Source organism: Halichoerus grypus, chromosome 8 (assembly GCF_964656455.1).
Source record: "Halichoerus grypus chromosome 8, mHalGry1.hap1.1, whole genome shotgun sequence".
NCBI classification, from domain to species: Eukaryota; Metazoa; Chordata; class Mammalia; order Carnivora; family Phocidae; genus Halichoerus; species Halichoerus grypus.
In genome coordinates, this window is record NC_135719.1 from 122,475,812 (window position 1) to 122,496,526 (window position 20,715).

The 20,715-nt window shown below is 38.0% G+C and overlaps 1 protein-coding gene across 15 annotated transcripts in view; it reads left to right on the plus strand.

The window, feature by feature from the left end:
• The window catches only part of SIPA1L1 (signal induced proliferation associated 1 like 1), a 366,695-nt gene that overhangs the window by 125,426 nt on the left and 220,554 nt on the right, over positions 1 to 20,715 (plus strand). The window contains exon 4 of one of the 15 annotated variants that reach the window (XM_078053865.1): positions 5,144 to 5,274. The exons of the other annotated variants lie outside the window; for them this stretch is intronic. The gene's annotated coding sequence lies outside the window, so the exon portion shown is untranslated. The remainder of the gene's footprint in view (positions 1 to 5,143; positions 5,275 to 20,715) is intronic. 15 annotated transcript variants of the gene reach the window in all.

A 20,715-nucleotide genomic window follows, 5' to 3' on the forward strand; every position in this document is an offset into this window, starting at 1 on the left:
AATTTCCTGTTCAGTAGGTTGACTTTTCATTTTGTTGATGATTGCCTTTGCTGTGCAAAAGCCTTTTAGTTTAATGTAGTCCCAATTGTTCATTTTTGCTTTAGTTTCTGTTAATGGAGGAAATAGTTCCAGGAAAATATTGCTAAGGCCAATGTTCAAAGAGTTTACTGCCTATATTTTCTTTTAGGATTTCACATTTAGATCTTTCATCCATTTTGAGTTTATTTTTGTGTATGGTATAAGAAAGTGGTCCAGTTTCATTCTTTTGCATGTAGCTCTGCAGTGTTCTCAATGCCATTTATCGAAGAGATGGTCTTTTCCCCATTGTATATTCCTGCCTCCTTTGTTATGGATTAATTGACCATATAAAGTGTAGGTTTATTTCTGAACTCTGTATTCTGTTTCATTGATCCATGTGTCTGTTTTTTGTGCCAGTACTATACTGTTTTGATTATAGTTTTGTAGTATAATTTGAAATCTGGGATTGTAATACCTCCAGCTTTGTTCTTCCTCAAGATTGCTTTGGCTATTTGGGGTCTTTTATGGTTCCATATAAATTTTAGGATTATTTATTCTAGTTCTGTGAAAAATACTATTGGTATTTTGATAAGGATTGCATTGAATCTGTAGATTACTTTGGGTAGTTTTGTAATTTTAGCAATATTCTTCCAATCCATGAGCATGGTATATCTTTTTATTTGTGTTGTCTTCAGTTTCTTTCATCACTGTCTTATAGTTTTCAGAGTATAGGTCTTTCACTTCCTTGGTTACACTTATTCCAAGTATTTTATTTTATTTTTTGGTGCAGTTATAAATGGGATTGTTTTCTTAATTTCTCTTCCTGCTAGTCTTTTATTAATGTATAGAAACACAACACATTTCTGTGTATTAATTTTGTATCCTTCAATTTTATTGGATTCATTTATTCTAATAGGTTTTTGGTGGAGTCTTTAGGGTTTTCTGTATATAGTATCTTGTCATCTGCAAATAGTGAAAGTTTTACTTCTTCCTTACCAATTTGAATGCTTTTTATTTCTTTTTCTTATCTGATTGCTGCAGCTAGGACTTCAGTATTGTGTTGAATAAAAGTAGCAGAAGTGGACATCCTTTTCTTATTCTTGATCTTAGAGGGAAAGGTTTCAGCTTTTCACCATTGAGTATGATGTGGGTTTGTCATATATAGCCTTTATTATGTTGAAGTATGTTCCCTCTAAACCCACTTTGTTGAGACTTTTATCATGAATGATTTTGAATTTTGTTAAATGCTTTTACTCCATCTGTTGAGATGATTATGTGATTTTTATCCTTCATTTTGTTATTGTGGTGTGTCGTGTTGATTGATTTGCAGATATTGAACCATCTGTGCACTGCTGAGATAAATCTTACCTGATCATGGTGAATGAGCCTTTTAATGTATTGTTGAGTTTGGCTTTGTTAATATTTGTTGAGGATTTTTGCATCTATCTTCATCAGAGATATTGGTCTGTAATTTTATTTTTTTGTAGTGTCTTTGTCTGGTTTTGGTATCAAGGTAATGCTGGTCTCTTAGAATGAATGTGGAAAAATTCTTTCCTCTTCTGTTTTTGGGAATAGTTTGAGAAGAATGGGTATTATTATTCTTTAAATGTTTGGTAGAATTCATCTGTGAATCCATCTGGTCCTGAACTTTTGTTTATTGGGAGTTTTTTGATTACTGATTCAATTTCGTTACTAATAGTCTGTTTGGATTTTCTATTTCTTGTTTCAATATTGGAAGTTTTTTTGGTTGTTGTTTTTGTTTTTTAAGGAGCTTATCCATTTCTTCTAGGTTGTCTAATTTGTTAGTGTATAACTTTTTGTAGTAGTCTCTTAGAAATCCTTTGTATTTCTGTGGCATTTGTTGTAACTTCTCTTTCATTTCTGCTTTTATTTGAGTGAGTCCTTTCTCTCTTGCTGTCTTTTTTTATGAGTCTGGCTAAAGGTTTATCAGTTTTTTATTTATCTTTTCAAAGAAGCTCTTAGTTTCATTGATCTTTTCTACTGTTTTTTAAGTCTCTTTTATTTGTTTTCAAGTGTTTTGCCTGTTTCTACTTGAGTTGTTTCTTTTCTTGGTTTAGTTTTCATTTTTTAAAAAACATATTCTGAATAAAAATTCTTTGTTGCCTATGTGATTTGCAAATATTTTTCCTAGTGTGTACCTAATTTTTTCATTCTCTAGGCAATGTTTTTCTTAGAGCAAGAATTTTTAAATTTGGAATTGTGGTTTATCTTTATTGTCTTTTTAATGGCTTGAGCTTTGGGGATGATGTCCAGGTTTAACTTCACATCCTAAAGATTTTCCTTTCTTTTCTTCTAAAAGGTTTGTAGTTTTACATTTTATGCTTAGATCCATATGATCTATTTTGAATTTATAGTTGTATAAGATCTGAGGTTTAAGTCAAGGTCGAATGTCTAATTGTTTCAACACTGTTGAAAAGACAGTCTTTTCTCCATTGAATTGCCTTTACATCTTGGCCCCAAATCAGTTGGCTGTATTTGTGTGGGTCAGTTTCTCCAGCTCTTCCTGTTTCTCCAAGGTTCCCTTTTTTAGTCCTCCAGGCACAAAGATGGGGCTTTAGAATGGGGCAGTGGGTTTCCTGTGACTGTCTCCATTCTGGACCAAGGGGAAGGAAGACAGCAAAAGAGCAGCAGACTTACATCGTGAGAGCATAGCTCCTCTGTTCAGTGAGGAAGAAAGGTTCCTTTCCCTCGAGAGTTTATGTGACTGTTTCCCTCTGCCCACTACCACCTTGTGATTACCTTGGGCTGGGAAGCTAGAACATAGAGAAATAAAAAAGAAGAACAGTGAGGAATTTCCCCCTCTCCAGGGTGTTAGGAATCCCTTTTCCTGCTTCTTAAGCTAGAACTTGGAGTATTTCTGGATTTTCCCTCTCTGCCTCTATCCTGGTGCTTGCTCACTTTCAGGTGTGTGGCTGCCTTGATTCCAGGCTGGGAGATTTTGGAGGAAAAAATGGGGAAGTTCATCACTGGTTTGGTCATTCTTTGAGTTTTACTCTTCTTCCCTCATCAGCCTGCTGTGGTCATTTATTTTTCAGAGGCAGCTCTCAAATAGCTGTTTCAGGTACTCTGTCCAGGTGGCTGCATGCGGTGGGGCGGCTGGATGGAGTGTGCTTCCTTCATCTTACCTGGAACCAGTCCCCCCCCATGTTGTTTTTAAATACAAAACTTGGAGTACTGTTTTGGGTGGGTTATGTAAACCTTAAAATAGTAGGTATTCTGTGGACAATTGTTTCTCATAGACTTTTTTTTTTTTAAGTCATAGTATCTTGGCTGAATTGATTTATTTACGTTTGTAGATATGAGAATAGAGTGTAAACCTTTCAGTTTTGTGGATATCCTGTATTGAGATTACAGTGGGATTTTTCTCTTGCTCCTCCTCCCTACTAAAAAATGAGCAATTGAAGGCAAACATTTTAGTACTGTATGCAAATTTACATTTAGCACTTTGTGATTTTAGGCTCACTACTGCACCTGGATGCACCTGGGAAGCCAGTTGCCATTCACTATTCTGTTTATGTTTTAATTCTTATCTTTTGTGATACCAAGAATTGTCTGACTTTATACCCTCAATATCCAGTATTGAGTTGCCTCTGAGATGTGAGTTGACACATCTTCATTCTGAACCCCTTGTTAAGCTTTGAGAGAAATCAGAGGACTTAGGCAAGTCCAAAAAAGAGTGGCTAATTATTAGCATATTCATTTTCTTCTGACTTTAAAAAAATGTGGACTAAATATAATTATCCAGACAGCTGGTAAAAAGCAAATATAGCTCCATGGGCTCCTAGTGGAAACAACTACATGGTCTAGAAATTAGCTAATTTAAGTAATTATTTATCAGTAGAAATCCATTAAAAATTAGTGAGGGAGGAATCAACTGTGGTGATCATAAATCTCTTGAAATCAACCTCAGGAGGCCCTGTTAATGGGAGCACAGCAGGTTATAGGAGCAGACAATTAGAAAGGCCAAGTTTAAGGTAATTAAGAATAACTCCTTTGGCATTAAAATTATAGAAAGTGACAGTAATATATGAAGAGGGAAGATAGTTGCATAATCCTGTGATACCCTTTATAGATAAATCACAGTGGTTATTGTTACTGGTGTTCTTATGCTTTTTGGCATCTATTTTATACAAAGTGATCAAGTCTTTGAGGAGTATTCCATTGGCTCGCCTAGTGTTGCCATGTTTTTCCTATTTAAAACTATAACGATTGTGATCATTTATGGAGCTCTGTAGCAGACCCTGTCCTGAGCACCCTCCATTGTTATCCCATGTCTTCCTCACCAGAGCCTTGTGAGACTGGTCCTGATTGACAGGAGAGGGAATGGCCCTGGGGGTGGTGGGTAAGAGCTGAGGATTGAATTCCATGTGGTCTGGCTCTAGAGCTTTGCTTTACTTTTAGCCTTTTAGCTATAAGATTACTGAGTTGCATGGGGAAAGATTCTCAGAAGGAAGGGGATTGAGAAGTCCAAATTAAATACTAAAAATTAAATTAATTTTATATAAGTAAAGAATATTTTGACTAGGTATGTAGGAGCTTCATAAACCATGTCCTGGGTTTAGTGATTATCCAGCTTAAACCAAAGAAAGAATGGTAACAGTCTTGGTTTTATGATTCATTCTGTCAGAACATTTCTTCTGCCAGTTTTCCCCATGTCAGCTTGGTGTAAGTAACCACTTTTTATCACCACCCTCTTCCTGAGTACATCTCACTCAGTAGAACTATGCCACAGTGAGCTTCATTAACTTGGTGCCAGGGGACTGCGTCTAAAGGAAGACTCGGATGGGTTGAGGTTCATGGAAATAGGAACTTGGCACTTTTTTCATATGGGTAATTCAGGGTCCTAATACACTTAATCTTTTAAGCTTCCCAAGTGATAGCAGGAAATGAGTCTTTATTAGTGTTCAAAAGAGATGACTCCTCTCTGACTTTCCTTCTTGTCACCCAAATGAATTAAAGTGCTCTTAAACCAATTGGTTGATTTTATACTTCTAAGAGAGAATAAGACCCTTAAGGAATTGAGGAATGGTGTTAACATCCTGTCCAGATGGATATTTGTGCCTGGATGTTCGTGTTTATCACATTTTTCTTTGTGACTCTACAGACAGCAGCCAGCTCAGAGTCAGCCAGACAACTTGTGTGGTATCCTTCCTTCCTGTGAACAGTTTTGGCTGATAGCCAAGCACAGATACGGTCTTGTCTTGATGCCTGCAGAGCTGTTCAGCTGTCTTTTTGGTAAGTGACCTCATAGTTCTAGGCCAAGGACATACTAAAATCATTGGGGGGGAAAAGTCTTAAAAGGTCAAAATTTGAGGGCTATCAAAATTTTATTCTTTGCCTAACTCTAAATACTTGTTGCCGGTAGTTTATCCTCATTTCATAGACAAATGACGCGTGTTTGAGATTCAGTTTTGATTTCTATTCCTAACAGTTGATCCTAAGTAGAGGCATTTAAGTGTGGAACTGGTAGTGAGGAATGTGCTCAGTGGTATCTTGAGGTGAAGTTGCACAGTCCTCTCTCTGATGTCTCCAGATTCCACCTTTCATTCACATGGCACCATACTTAGTGACCACTTAAAACCAGACCACTTTATTCTGTTCTTCTGGAGCCATTGGTATTGTTGGGACAGTACATAAATACAAAATGTCTACAGAAACCAGGGAAGACCCAGCTTCATTGTTATGTCTTAGAAAAATCTTACAACACCCTAGATGAGCTTAAAATGTGAATTCTAACTCTGTAGCCTTATTCTTGCTCACCTGGATACTAGTTGGCCATCCCATTCCGCCCCTGCACACTGCTCAGTTTCCACATTGCCACCATAATTTCTGTGCCACAAAGTATATGTAACCATGTCCCTCTCCTGCTTGAAACATGTCCAAGGCTCCTTACAGCCTGTGGGAGAAAGTCCAGTAACTGACACATTTAGGTGCCGTCCTCAGTGTGTGTGAATGCGTGGCCTTCCAGACCTCTGCTGGGAACCTGGGCAACCACGTCATCTGCCAGGCCTGCTTTGAACTTCGTCCTTCTGGCACACCTGGCAGTCTCTCACCTCAGGGTGCTTGTGCTGTTCCCTTTCAGTGCCTCCCTTAACACCTCCTGGTTCTGGAGGATTTTACTCAAGGGGTTCCTTCTTCTGACACCCCCTGTTGGGCGGTGTGCCCTGATTCTGCACTCCTGTGGCCCTCTGTATTTCCCCGACTTGTTGCCTGTCACTAGATTGTATTTGTCTATTGATGTGAGGGTACTGTGAATTCCTTGAGAGCAGGGCGTCCCCTCAAGCCTGCTCCAGTAAGTGACACATTGTAGATCCCATCCTCAGTGTGTGAATGCGTGGATGATAGAGTTGCCTTTCCAGCTCCGGAGTTCCCAGCCCTGAGAATGTTTCAGGGAGGAGCTGAGAGGACTCTGTTATTCAGAATTTAGTCTAGCTCTCATTTTATTTTTTATTTTACTTGATGCTTTTAGTTAGCTTTTTTTAAAAAAGTGTTTTTTTATCTTTCATCTTTGACAACCAAATAAATAAAACCTTTCTAGTAATTAGCATCATATTAGTAGCTACAAAATGCCTAATACGTACATTAGCACTAATTTTTCTAACAATGCTAGGAGGGGAGTGATGGCACTATTTTCATTTTATAGTTAGTTGTAGGAACTGAGGCCAGGGAGAGGTAAATTAGTCTGCCCAAGGTTTTACCTACGGTTCATAACTTATTAGAACCAGGATTCAAATCTAGGTTTAAATCTGGACATTACGTACATTTCACTGTCCCATGTCGCCCATAAAGAAAGCTGACGTTTGTGTAGTAATTTAACACACAGCAGGAAGTCCACGGTTGTCAGGCAGTGCTGAACTGACAGCAGGCTTACTGGTAGTTTGGTGACCCTCTTTGAAGTAGAAAGGAATAATCTTTTTAAAAAGGTGAACAGAGATAAAAACGGAAGTAGAATTATTTTCTGTTTAGTTTCTCCATTTGGGTTTTGTTTCTAGCTTTAAACAAAACCTATCCATTGAGTTAAAATGAAGAAGGTGATCCTGACCTTTCTTTTCTGTAGTCTGTAAGTTTCTGGTTCTCCCCAAAGACAGGAGCGCCCCCCACCCCTGCCCCACCGGCTCTGTGGCATTGCTGTCTTTATGTTAGGCATCATCCTTTGCACATGATACCTTAGCTATTTTGATGGTAGGGGGTGGAGGAAGGAGTGCAGTAGCATTTCCACAAAAATGTAAGAAAATAATGTATCTCACTTCTATCAGACAAGTTGTTATAAACAACTGTACTTCTTAAACATAAAGTGACGGTATGAAGGAGAATAAAAATGCTATTGCATTGAAATCCCAGTGTGGTTCAAGTGACAGTGACAGCCAGGGGGAGGTCAGATCATACATAGATCTCCAAATGACGCTCACCTAACAATTCACGTGGCTTGTAAAGCACAGCAAAGCTCTTTGTGAGCAGGTTGCCTTGTGCTGAGTTCCCGGTATGTAATGCACCGCCTGCCCCCCACCCCCCCCACAGGGCCCTGCATGCCTGCTCTCCCGGGTTTGTTCTGCTGGCCCCACTCGCTCCCCAGTTCAGCTCCCAGAGTGGGTCAGATGTTTCAAGAACGGGATGTCTTCTGTGTCTAAAGGAAAAAATTGGAAAGGATGTATTTTGATTTAAAAGGCTGTTTAGTAATGATGTGGACGTGTGATTTAGATGACAAACACACAGTGAATCATAAAATAATATGTTTTAATACTGTGAAACTTTTTGAAACTGCGTTTTGCTAAATCTTACCATATATACTTCAGATATTTTCTAGCATCTGCAAGGAAAGTTGTGTTTGACTAGTAAGAACATGGATCTGATTCAGCATGGTTGATTTCTCATGTAAAATTTCTCATGTAAAACACCACCGTTTGGGAGTGGTGATTCTACCAAGTCATCAGGGAGGGACTTAGGCTGCTCTGGCATCCTAAGCAGCATAAGGCCATCATCCACAAAACCACGGGACACTGCTGGAGCTCTAGCCAAGCTATCTGCAGGAGGAGGGGAAAAGTGGCAAAAGGAACTTTCTGGAATCTCCACCCACTGACTTCTTGAAACTCCTTGGCGACCACTGTCTTCAAGGGAGGCTCAACTGTGGTGTTTAGGTGGGCACATTGCCAGCCTAAATAAAGTCAGATTTCTGTGACTAAAGAAGAAGGGGAGGGCGGTGGACATTAGGTTTGAAAGAGTTGACTCTGCCACCAAATATGAAGTTTATTTTTTAAGTCATGAATCTGCCTAACCATCTTTTCAGAGTTTAAAGGGAACTGTATTATGTAAGGATATTTTAAGGAAATATTTCAGTTTTAGGAAGGTTTTTTTTTTTTTCTCAGTCCACTGCTGTGCTTTTTTGTAAAATGTTCTTTTATTTCTCTCAAATAAGTAATCTTTTTAAAATTATAAATATTAATAATCTGGACTTAAAAATAGAGCAGGATTGATATTATTACATGCCTCAGAATAAAACATACTTTCATGCTTCTCCTAAAGGCACATGTTTTAGAAATATCTGTGAAAAATCGTGAGGTCTTTCTCACCGAGCCCCTTTTTTAGATGTAATGTGTGACAGCTCCGTCCATCGGGTGGTAAAAACTATTTTGGGTGTCTGTCTTCACAATCCGGTACCAAAGTCGGCCATGCTCCTCCAAAGGTCCTGAGGTCTTTCTTAGCTCTGGAGTTTTCTGCTTGGTAAATTATCTGCATGAAAAGTTCTGCTTATACCTTTCAACCCGGGAACATTCTCTTCATCCTTCAGGCTGCACTTCACTGCTTAGCTTTTCCTCCTACCTGCCCCCTACCCTCTGCGCCCCATGACCTCCTGACTGGTGCGGTGGCTTAGGTGCTCCTGATGAGTGTTCTCTGGGTCTCTGCTGCCCATGTCACAGAGGGGAACTCCAACAGTGATAGTGTGGAGTACATGAGGTAGTCCGTAGGGCGCTCCGAATGGTGCCCTGCCCCCCTCAGGAAGCACACATTGTGTAGATCCATTTTTCACATTGTATTGTAATCGCTTCTGTGCTTTCCTCCTGCTTTTCTGGATGACATATTCCTTCAGGAGAGTTGCCATATTCAGTTTGCTAGTTATTCCTGGCACCCTGTACAGTGTGTGGTGGATAGTAGGTGCTCAGTGAAGGTCATGAGTGAGGGACAGGGGAAAGGAAGACAGGAGCTCTCCAGCGTCCGCTTTCATCCCAGTCAGCCACGGAAACATGCGGGAGTGGGATCCCTGCATCTGGGAGGTGCACCTGAGCTGGGCAGGGAGCCAGCTTCCCCACCGCTCTTTGTCTTGGTGAATGAGCTGGCCCTCTTGCAGATACCATGGCATAGTTCTGAAACAGAATTCTCTGTCATTGGAAGACTCCTGAGTTTAGCAGGTCTGGATTCATTTGCTTCACTTATTGAGTATCTGCCTTGTGCTGGGTTCTAGAGCTGCAAAAGTAAAGGTAGTCCTTGCCTTTAAATTCTTTTAAGATAATGGGGACACACACACACACACACACACACACACACACACACACACACAGAGTCTTTAGTGTATACGTGCTTAAGTGAAGGATTAAAGGTATGAACAGAGAAGGGACTTGTGAGTCTTACATTTTTTTCTTTTTTCCTCTTTAAGAACATTAAGTTCTTATGTGGCAGGTAAGTACTGTATTGTTCCCTAAGCCCTGTTCTTTCCGAGATTTTATAAGCCTGTTTATGTTCACAAGTACTAGACACCAGGCTGTTGCTGGCAGAATGAGGCAAAAGCAGCACCAGAGGTGACGATGGCCACTGTAGGGTCAGGATCTTTGACCACTCCTGCCCTGCTTGCAGCAAACAATGAAAAACACGCTGCTTTGACCTTGTCTTCACGTTCTTGGCGATCGTCCTTAAGGTGATTGCTTGATAGAAGATAGCTCCTGGAAGCATCACATTCACACTCTAGGAGGAGGAAGAGAGAAAGAAAGGGTGAAATTCTGAACAGAGTCAGCTCCCTTTAGGCAACCTGTCTTTGCTTAATTTTCTCAAAACACATATGCCTGTTTCTCATTGGCCAGAACTGAGTCATGTGCACTCACCTGGCTGCAAAGGAGGCTCTCAAAGGTGGTCCTTTAGTTAGACGCCTTGCCTCTCCGATCAGCGGGGGTTCTGTTAGGAACAAGAGGAGAGTGGGTTTGGGTAGTAACGAGCAGCTGTCAGCCATGTGGCAGCTCAAGAAATGTTCTTTGGGTGAATAAATGAGTCAGGCCTGGCCAAATCAGGGCCTTTGGTGCAGATCCTAAGCATTTACTTTTCATGGTCTGTAGTTTTTTAATCTTAAAATCAGATTGGTCTTTCAGATACCTAGAAAATGAAATATTTGGATTTGCCCTGCCCTCTGAATCGCAAAGTTGGCTTATCTTTGGGCATGGCAGCCTGGTTGTAGGCTAATGAGAAGAGACAGATTTTATGTGTGACATGTACATATGGCCATGTCCGGTATTTTACTTTTATTCTTGATTTGTAATAGTTTCTTTATGGATTTTACTAAATTATGGTTAGTTTAGTTTACAGAAATAGATCATTTATGTAGTTTTATATTTACAGACATTTTTATATTTATGGACAATTTGCAGTCTGTTACTGATGTTTCAGAGATTTATATGTCTTATTTTTTCACCTCTGTCCTGGGGCAGTTTTCCTCATGTGGATACTAAGTTTGATAGGGTGTGGTTTCCTAAGTGATAGAATATGCTAGTGCCAATCTTACAATACTGTGATATCCTTGAAATAGAGCTTTTAAAAAAATTGTGGAAGTTCTAAGTACTTTGAGACTTCCTCAGAATTGAGGATAACAACTTCCAAAATTATCATCAATTGGTGCTGTAATTATTTAACTGATGTTATGAAAGGATATTGATGGTTTTCTTTTATCTTTCAGTTTGTGAACATAAAAGCAACAGAAAACTGTCTTTATTGTCAGTGAGACTATTTTCGTCATTATGGCCCTGTGAACTTGTACTTTCTAAAAAGAAATGTTCTGTGAGGAACCTTAAAAATAGGTTTTTGTTGGCTTCTTCTTTGGGACGATATTCATGTACTCTGCGCGCCATTGAAAATATGCTCTAATACTTCATTCTGTTGTGCTGAGCAATTGAAAATTGGTTTCCCCAAACTCTCTAAATATGAAGAATGGCCTGCTTTTATTAGTTATGTGAAGAAGTAAACCCCAGGGACCCTCAGCTGCAGGATGGCTCTCTCTTCACAGCTGCCGCTCTTCCTTTGTGGATGATGCCAGTTGCTAAGAGAAGGCTTTTTCTGTTGCGTATGAAATGAACTTTGTTTGGACCTCCCTCGAGCAACTTGAACTGTGTATGAGTCCAGCTGGACATTCCTCAGCAGATGATAATTTAAATGCAGGTCAAATTTAGAACGCAACTTATATTAGTTTAAAAATAGGCACTGCCTTTAGAAAGCTGACCTCTGGTACATTTAGGGCTTGAGGATCTGATAGGGTATTTCTTGTAATTCCCACAGCTCTGTTTTAGACTCTGAAAGCCAGTACACAGTTAGGCTAGATGAATCCAGTGTCTTTGTAACTTGGGACCCCTGTCTTCATGCCATACATCCGTTTTTTCCAGTAAATTCATGGCAAGATGAGAGACTATGCATCATAGAATAGAATCTTATTTCTGTACATTTTATTGGATGTTTTATTGACTAGGCCAGGCTGGAGAACATAGAAAATCTAGCAGGTTAATTTTAAGGTAATAATACGATAGCTTCTTTTGTTTGTAGCTCAAAGTTTATCAAGTGATGTAAGTTAACGTTCATTAATCAGTCATCAAAATATGGAGTCATTCTTTCACGTCTCATTTAGCACACCCAAGTCTAAGGTTTACATAAGGTGTGTTCAACAGAAAAGTTAATGGGGTAAGGTTGAGGGTGTGAAGAAGTTTATAACCAGCCTTTTAATTATCAGGAAGCAAGCATATATTGAGCTTGCATGGTTGTATGAATTACTGCCTAAAATTTTGTCCCAGATTGAAACAAAATGGTAAGCTTAAAGTTCTAGATACTTGAATTATTTAGACTTCATTTAAAAGTAACCCTTAAGGACAGTTTTTTTTTCCCCCCCTTCATGATTTAAAAAGGTATAACAGACATTTCTTTCTACCCAGTAAAATCTGTCTTCATTTCTGGACACCACTTTTCTTATAGTCTTAATGGTTATCATCTTTACTAACATCTTTATATAAGCTTCTTTGAGGCTTTTACACTTTTAAACAGAGTGTTTAATATTGAGTCTCTTTGGTACATTTAGCAACACAGAGTTACATATTGTGATCCTTCTTTGTAAAGTAATTTTTTACATCAAAAGAAATGTCTTTTAAGAAGCTTGCTTTTTGTTTTTAAGAAGTCAGAGTATATTGTACATACTCTATGTATGTGTGTGTGTGTTTCATGTTACAATAATTGATGTGTTTCCAACAGAGGTCTACTGTGCATTGCACAGGTAATGTTTGGAAATCTCCCATGATTACCCTGTCATACTACTAGGATAGAAATGTCATACACTGACATGGTTTGAAACATTTGTGGAAGTATATACACATTTTTTTTCTTTGTTGTATACCTATTTGGATAAAAGCAAAATACTTGCAGTAGTCATTTTTCATCATAATATAAAAGCTGAAGCTGTAAAAAGTAGAATTTCCTTCAAAAAAGGCAGCCTTAGGTATTAAGTAGCTATATTATAAAGAACCATTTTTAAAGTTAGTGTTTTAATAAGAATGAAGATTCCTGTTCCTGATAATGGAAGGTTTGTTCCTTTACCTTAAAAATAATATTTATAATATCTGAATTTTTTATACTGCTCTGTAGCTTGCTGAGTGCTTAAGTAATTAACACCTTTTTGATCCTCAGAGTCATCCTTTCAAATAGGGTATCCACATTTAAAAACAAAAAGAAACCAAATCCACATATTAGGTACATTTCTAACTGATTGCAAAGGAAGTGCCAGCAGTCTCTAATCAGTCCGGGGTTTGTTTTCCCCAGTAAGCCCTTTATTGTAACAGAAAATTCAAGCAAAACTAAGTATGGCTCTTAGAAGCAGAGCTATCTCAAGGCGCAGTTCTCTGCAGTTTAAATTACAGTTGTTTCCATTGCTGGTGATCATCATTCATTCATGGTTTTCCCTTGAGTCTCTCCTGTGTGCCAGGAATCATCCTGGGCCCTGGGGACATTGTATTTCCACACTTGACATCGTACCTGTCTTCAACAAATTTATTCCTTAGTGGAAGAGACGTGAACAAGTAGTGTGGTCACACAATTCAGTACATACGTGGAAACTGTAATAAGTGCTCTAGAAACAATGGAACTCTGTCTTCCAGTCGTATGAAGGAGCAGCCTGATGGTTTATTACACACACACACACACACACACACACACACACACAAAGCAAGAGGTGGGGGTGTGCAGGCTACATTTTTAGCAGATTGTACACGAAAGCCAATTATTTGGAAATATGAGGATGTACCTGATTCCCTGATTTAGTTCAGGGTGTGTATAGGTTAAAAGTGAGGAAGAAGATAGGGGATTGGAGGGAGAAAGTACTCCTGACAAAGATGAGTGGGAGTTACCCAGACTGGGACTTGGGAAGTAGGAAAATGTTTCAGACGAACCCCCACCCCTGACAAGAAAGCTGAGTGTATTTGACAAGCTTAAAGTTAGTGTGGCCAGAGCATAGTAATTGGGGAGATGGGTCTCGCCTTCCAGTTGGAAAGATTTGCTGGGTTATCATGCAGGGGCTTTTAGACCGCATCAAGGATTTTTAATTTTATCCCCAGTGTAATGAGAAGCCACTGAATGGCTTTAGGCAAGGGTGTATTGTGTTTTTATAAAGGGTTGCAGTGTACAGAATGTATTCGAAAGTAGCGAGTGAAGAGGCAGGGAAGTCAGTTTGCATCTGTTACTGATGTTACTCTGGGTTGACTGCATTTTTTTTTTTTTCTTTCCCAGATTAGAGCTGGACTTTTTAGTTTTTGCATTTTGGATGAGCTTTAGTTCCCCCAGTAGAGCATAGGCTCCTTGAGGTCCTGTGGTTTGGTCTTTTTCCCTGCTCTGTGCCCATAACTTTGAGCAGAGTTTGACACACAGAAAGTGCTTAGTAAAGATTTCTGAATTGACCAACTGATGGCCTGAGAAGAATGTTCTTCTGTTTCCTGCTCATCTAAGTCTGTCAGCATCTTCTCTGTCACCCGGTGGTCCGACTATAAGTAGACCCGTCTAATGGTGAGGGGCCACGGCAGCCAGGTTGGCACAGACTCTTGTCCTTGACAACAAGGTCTCTGTCTGCATACTTGGGGGAATATTGGCTAGTACCAGAGCTGAAATGCAAAGAAGGTATATTAGCTTAGTTTTTGGTGCTAGCCGCCTGATGGCATAGCTACAAGAAGGACTTGGCAGTCAGGAGCCAGTGTGGATTGCTTGGAGTTTTAAGGGGGAGGTCAGGCATGCCAGAATATTGGAATGTGGTAGTGGTATTAGTTCAGAAGTTTTAAATCTCAGTATAACCGTGTTTTTTCCAACAATATTAACGGATCAACTTGCTGCTTTATTAAGAAAAAAAGAGGAAAAAACAAGAGGTGGGATTTCAGGTTGCACTGTCAGTATGTAATCAAGGTTCCTTTTTTTTTTTTTTTTTTTTAGAATAGATCTTTGACTTTTAAACAGCTTGGCAGATAAAACCATTTAATAGTGTGAACATCCAGTGGGGCAGATAGCAGTTTTGTTCTCGGATAGATCATGTTTATATAAACTCTGAGTATAAATGATTTTTGTTCTCTGGTTCAGACTTGTAGACTGGGTGACAGGACCAGACTTGTGCATTCACTCTTTAATGATGTAGAAGTTCAAGTGTGAAAGAAGCATTTGAGGAACCAATGCAGTCTTTGCTCTTGTGGTCAGGAATTGTGGGTGAATGCTCAAGTGTGCTTTTCCTCTGCCTTTGGTTACTAAGCTTCATTCACCAAGGTGGTTATTTGCACTATAAGTGGGTTTGTAAGTGACTTTAGTTGTAGAGTTTGAGATAAATTTCTTCCTTTTCTCTTTGAGGGAAGTGAATAGCATTTTCATACAATTATCTCCTTTTTTGTTGCCCTGGAAGGCAAGGTCTGGGATCCCTCTTCCTTCTGTACTGTTCCCTAATATCCAACTCAGTTCTCATCAGAGGAGCACATCGATGATGACTGCCCTTCCAGCCCTCCCTTCAAAAACAGTCAGTGGTGTCAGTGGGTAGGTCTCAGGTACTGTTCCGGTGCTGTGTTGTGAACAATACAGTTGGCGTTTTTTTTTGCATGGGACTAGAGACTAGTGAAATAATTAAATTGATTGACCAGTGTGACTGAGGACACTGTCATTATTTCTCTCCAAGGACATAGTATTGACAAATGAAGGGGAGCATTTTGTTATAAGAGTCACTGTGAAAGTAACCCTCATCAAAATGTATAACTGGAGCTCATACTGGAAACTGGAATTATTGCTTCCTGTGTAACAAACAGTGGAATAAGAGTTATGCCTGTTATGTCAGAAGTGAAGCTGATGTTATAAAGCCCATATAATTTTATTCAAATGGATTAAGAAAATCTATCTACACTTGGAGAATATATCAGACAGTTTAAGATGAGTAAGTTTTGGTTCAACACATATATTCTTTTGTTAGTCTTTAAGTTGATGTATTCAGTGTGCTGTTTGTGTTTGTTAATTTCACTGAAGAACTTCTGTACTCCTGATCACTGATAATGTTGACAAGACAGGCTAAGGGAAATGAATCCATGGTTTAATATTTACCACACAAATGGCACATTGGCTCTCGTTTTTAAACATGAGTTGTCTCATTGGGTGGTGTGTGTGAGGTGGGAGTATTGGAAATCTAGAAAATTGAGGCTTTGAAAGGTATTGGTTTCAGGTCTTCCTTTCTAATGGGTATACCTTTAACGTTTTTGCTTGTGTTTTTTTGCTGTACTGTGCTAGCTAGAACCTCCAGTCGAACATTCAGTGAAAAATGGACATCCTTATCTTGTTCCTGATGCTGGGGGAAAGCTTTCAGTCTTTTACCATTAAGGATGATATTACCTGTAGGTTTTGTGCAAATACCCTTTATCAGATTGAGGATGTTCCCTTCTATTTCTAGTTTGCTGAGGGCTTTTTTTTTTTTTTTTAATCATGAATGGGTGTTGAATTTTTCTATATATTGATATGATCTTACCTTTTCTTTACTATATTAATATACTGTATTAAATTAATTTTCAGATATTGTGTTATTGATTTTCAAATGTTAAAACTAACGTGTGTTCCTGGGGTGAATCCTATTTGGTGATATTATCTAATCCTTTTTATTGTTGCTGGATATGGTTTACTCATTCAGAGTTTTTTGTGTATAATATTCATGAGGGATATTGATTTATTTTCCTTTTTTGTAATTTCTTTTCATTGCTTTAGTATCAGGATAGTATTGAATTCATAGAATGAGTTCAGAAGTGTGCTCTGTCTATTTCCTGGAAGAGTTTGTGAAGAATTGGCATTATTCTTTATAAATATGTGGTAGAATTCAGCAGGGAAGCCATCTGGGCCTGGGATTTTCTTTGTGACAAGATTTTTAATTTGCCTGTTTAATTTCTTGTTTTAAGTCTATTCAGATTTCCTGCTTTTTCATGAATCAGTTTTGTTAATTTATGTCTTTCTAGGAATTTGTCCATTTCATCTAAATTGTCTAATTGGGTGGCATACACTTTTTCATAATTATTCTGTAGGGTCAATAGTGATGCCTCCTCTTTCATTCCTGATTTTGGTAATTGGTGTCTTTTTCTTTTTTTCTTGGTCAGTCTAAAAGTTTTGTCAACTTCATTGACCTTTTTAAATTAAAAGAACCAAAGTTGGTTTCATTGTTTTTTCCCTGTTGTTTTTCTCTTTTCATTTTCATTGATTTTTGCTCTAAACTCTAATTCTCTCCCATTTGCTTGCTTTGGATTTAGTTTACTCTTTATCTAGTTTCTTAAAGTGGAAATGAATTGAGATGTTTCTTGTTTCCTAACGGCTATAAAATTCTGAGAACTATTTTAGCTACATCCTATAAATTTTAACATGTTGGGTTTTTTTGTTTTCATTCAATTCAAAATATTTCTTAGTTTTGCTTATAGTTTTTTTCTTTGACCCATTATTTAGAATTATTGTTTAATTTCCGAGTATTTGGAGATTCCTAAATTTCTTTTGGTTGTTTATTTAATTCTTGGAGTTCCATATTGTGTATTATTTCAATAATTAAATGTGTGACATAACAAATGGTCTAATCTTGAGCCTTGAAAAGAATGTGTAATCTGTTGTCAGGTGGAGTACTTTATAGATGTCAGTTAGGTCAGTATGGTTATTAGTGCTGTTAGGTGTTCCTATCCTTGCTGATTTTTTGTGTAGTTGCAGTCATTTCGAGTCGAATGTTGAGGTCTCCAGTTAACTGTTGAATTGTCTTTTCCTTTCATTTGTTTTGGGGCTCTGTTGTTAGATTACACAAACATTTATAATTATTATATTTCCCTGATTTCATAACACTTTTATTGTTTTATTGTTTTAAACTATTCTCCCGTTTTTGTCTTAAAGTCCACAGTGTTTGATAACAGTATGGCTGCTCTCGCTCTCTTACGGTTACTGTTTCTGGTATATGTTTTTCTGTCTTTGAAGGTGATCAGAATCAGTCATGTGTCAATCAATATGAGAATGTTACTGTGTGATCCTATTATACATTTTGTCAAACCTGCCACATTGTGTTTATATCCATGATAGTGATGCCCCCTTAAAGTAAAAGGAGAACCCTCTTACAGGTCGCACACAGTTGTAAACTATCATACCTGTGTACAGTTCTGTAAAAGTTAACACCTATTTAGATTCCTGTAACTTCTACCACAGTCAGGATGCAGAACAGTTTCCTAACCCACCCCACCCCCAGCCCTCTCATGCTATCCCTTCATAGTTCCCTCTCTTCCCACGCACATCCCCTAGCAATTATTGATCTATGCTCCATTCCTATAGTTTTGTCTTTTTGAAGACATCATTTCACCTCATGAATCGGATCATCATATAAATAGAGTTGTACAGTGTTTAACCCTTTGAGACTGGCTTGCTTCATTTAGCATGCCTTCAAGATTCATCTGAGGTGTTGTGTATATCTGTAGTTTGTTCCCGTTTATTGCTTAGTATTCCGTTGTGTGGATGACCCAGTTTGCTTATACATTCACCCACTGAAGGACACTTGGGCTGTTTCCAGTTTGGGTAATTGAATATTTGTGTTCAGGTTTTTCTGTAAATGTAAGTTTTCATTTCTCTTAGGTAGATACCCAGGTGTGTAATTTCTGGGTCGTAGGCCAAGTGTATATTTAACTTCATAAGAAACTGTCAAACCATTTTCAAGAGTGATTGTATCATTTTGCATTTCCACCAGCGATGTTTGAGTGTTCCACTTGCTTCCCATCCTCGCTACCACATGGTGTGCCAGTATTCTTTATTTCAGCCATTCTCATAGGTGTGTAGCAGTCCTTCATCATAGTTTCAACTAGCATTTCCTGATGGCGAATGATGCTTTAAATTTTCTCTATTAACCATTTCTGAGAAAAATTATTTTAAGTACACTGAATATAATCTCTTCTTGATAACAGAGGTCATTATTATGGCCTATCATTATTATATGGGTTTGGAATTACCAGTAAGCTTTCAGGCACTGCTGTGTGGTGTTAAGGCTGCTTTTGTCTCTTTTAGGCTTTACTTTTCTGCCCTTTGTGTGCCTGATTCTGGTAGCAGTCCCATTTCCCATTCCCTTTCTGGTTTATGGCTTTTATGAAATGATCATGAATAAACCTGTTAGAATTGTGTTTGAAAAAGAATAGTAAAGTGCCTCTCTAAATGCCACAGGAGCTCCTCTTCTCCAAGTTAAAGTAACTAGGTAACATCTGTTTTAGTGCTGGGGCCATGAAATGGATAGGAGGGGTCTGTGGATGTGAATTCATATGCACTCAGCACTGAATAAACAATATAACTTGCAAAACATTCTGCTGTTTTTCAGACGTAATGCGGGTGCTGCTGAGCAACCTTGGATTCATTTTAATAGTTTTGTTTTTCAGTGTAATTTCTCTACCACGTCTTTTGCTTCTTTCTTTTTTCTTGCCCATTGTGGGGTGAGTAGTTTGTCTTCTGGAGCCTTCCTGATTTAGGTTTTGCTCTTCGTGATTAGCCAGGACAGGATGAAGTATTTCTTTTAGTTGAGTTCAGTTCAGTTTAGTGTTTTTTTTAGTTAGGATACTTGTAAGCTCTTTGACTTCTTCAAGTGAGAGAGTCTTTATGCATTATTAACAACAATGTAAACTTAACTAAAAAGTGACAAGAAAAAGTGTGTTCTCCAAGTCATTGTTGCATAAGTGACATTTTTAAATCTGCAGGGTTGATTCTTTTCTCATATTCATCATATTCATCATGTCATTTTGATGCATTTGTTATAAATAAACTGGATGAGTGGCCTGGTGGTTTAATACATAAATTATAAAACTAGACAAGGAAACCGTTCCTATATATGTACTTTTTATAAGCACAATGTCTGCCTGTGTGTTCTTGATCAGATTCTTACCTAAGTCTCCGAAGTACTTTGTTGCTTTGCATGCCTCATACTGTCAAGCAAGTTCTTGTTCAGAGGATGTATAATTATATCATAATATGATAATTTGTTATGCAGATATCATGTCTTAAATTATCAGTCTACCAGCTTTATTTTCCTTGGTTATTTTTGGTTCTCAGATGTGAAGTAAGATAGTAATTCCTTTATGTTAACAGAAATTATCTAAGCAAAAGCACAAGAAAAAGGTTGTTGATGATCAGCATACTAATTTCAGTTTTGAGATATTCAGCAGTGTTATTTATTGAGGGGGCCCTTTTTATCGCATTTACTTCAATCCCCAAATTCCTTCATGATAGTCAAGTAAAACTTATCTTTAAGAACCACTGTTCCAAATTGTTTGAATGAGAGTAGACATTTAAAATAAATGTTCCTGACTAGGGTGGAGATCATTAATATGGATGTGCTCCACCAGAAGGCAGAGGGACGGTTCCTTCTTTCAGGAATCACTTCGCAGTAGAATGACCCAGAAGAGTTTTGTTTTGTTTTGTTTTACTGAACAATTATCTACACTTAGTTTGTTAGAAATTAAAATCTTTATATAAACTTGTTTAAAGTGATTAACTTTATGTTAGGAACATGCCAATATGTTAATTGAAAGTCTGAATGTTTTCACATTTTACAATTCCATTGAGATTAACTATAAAGGAATAAATTGATAAATTGAACTACATTAAAATTAAAGATTTCTCTTCATCAAAAAAAATTCTTAAGAGAACGAAAAAGGAAGCCACACAGTGGGGGAAGATATTTGAGATATATATATATATTTACTATATTGGAGATATATATGTATCTCCAACAGAAGACTCATATACAGAATGTATAAAGAACTATAAACCAATGAAAGTCAAGCCGTCCATTCTGTCTTACCTTCCCCCGGCCAAAGATAGAAGACTTGAATAGTTAGTTCACAAAAGAAGATACTAACTTGGCAATAGGCCTTTTAAGAGGTTCTCAAAATCAGAAAG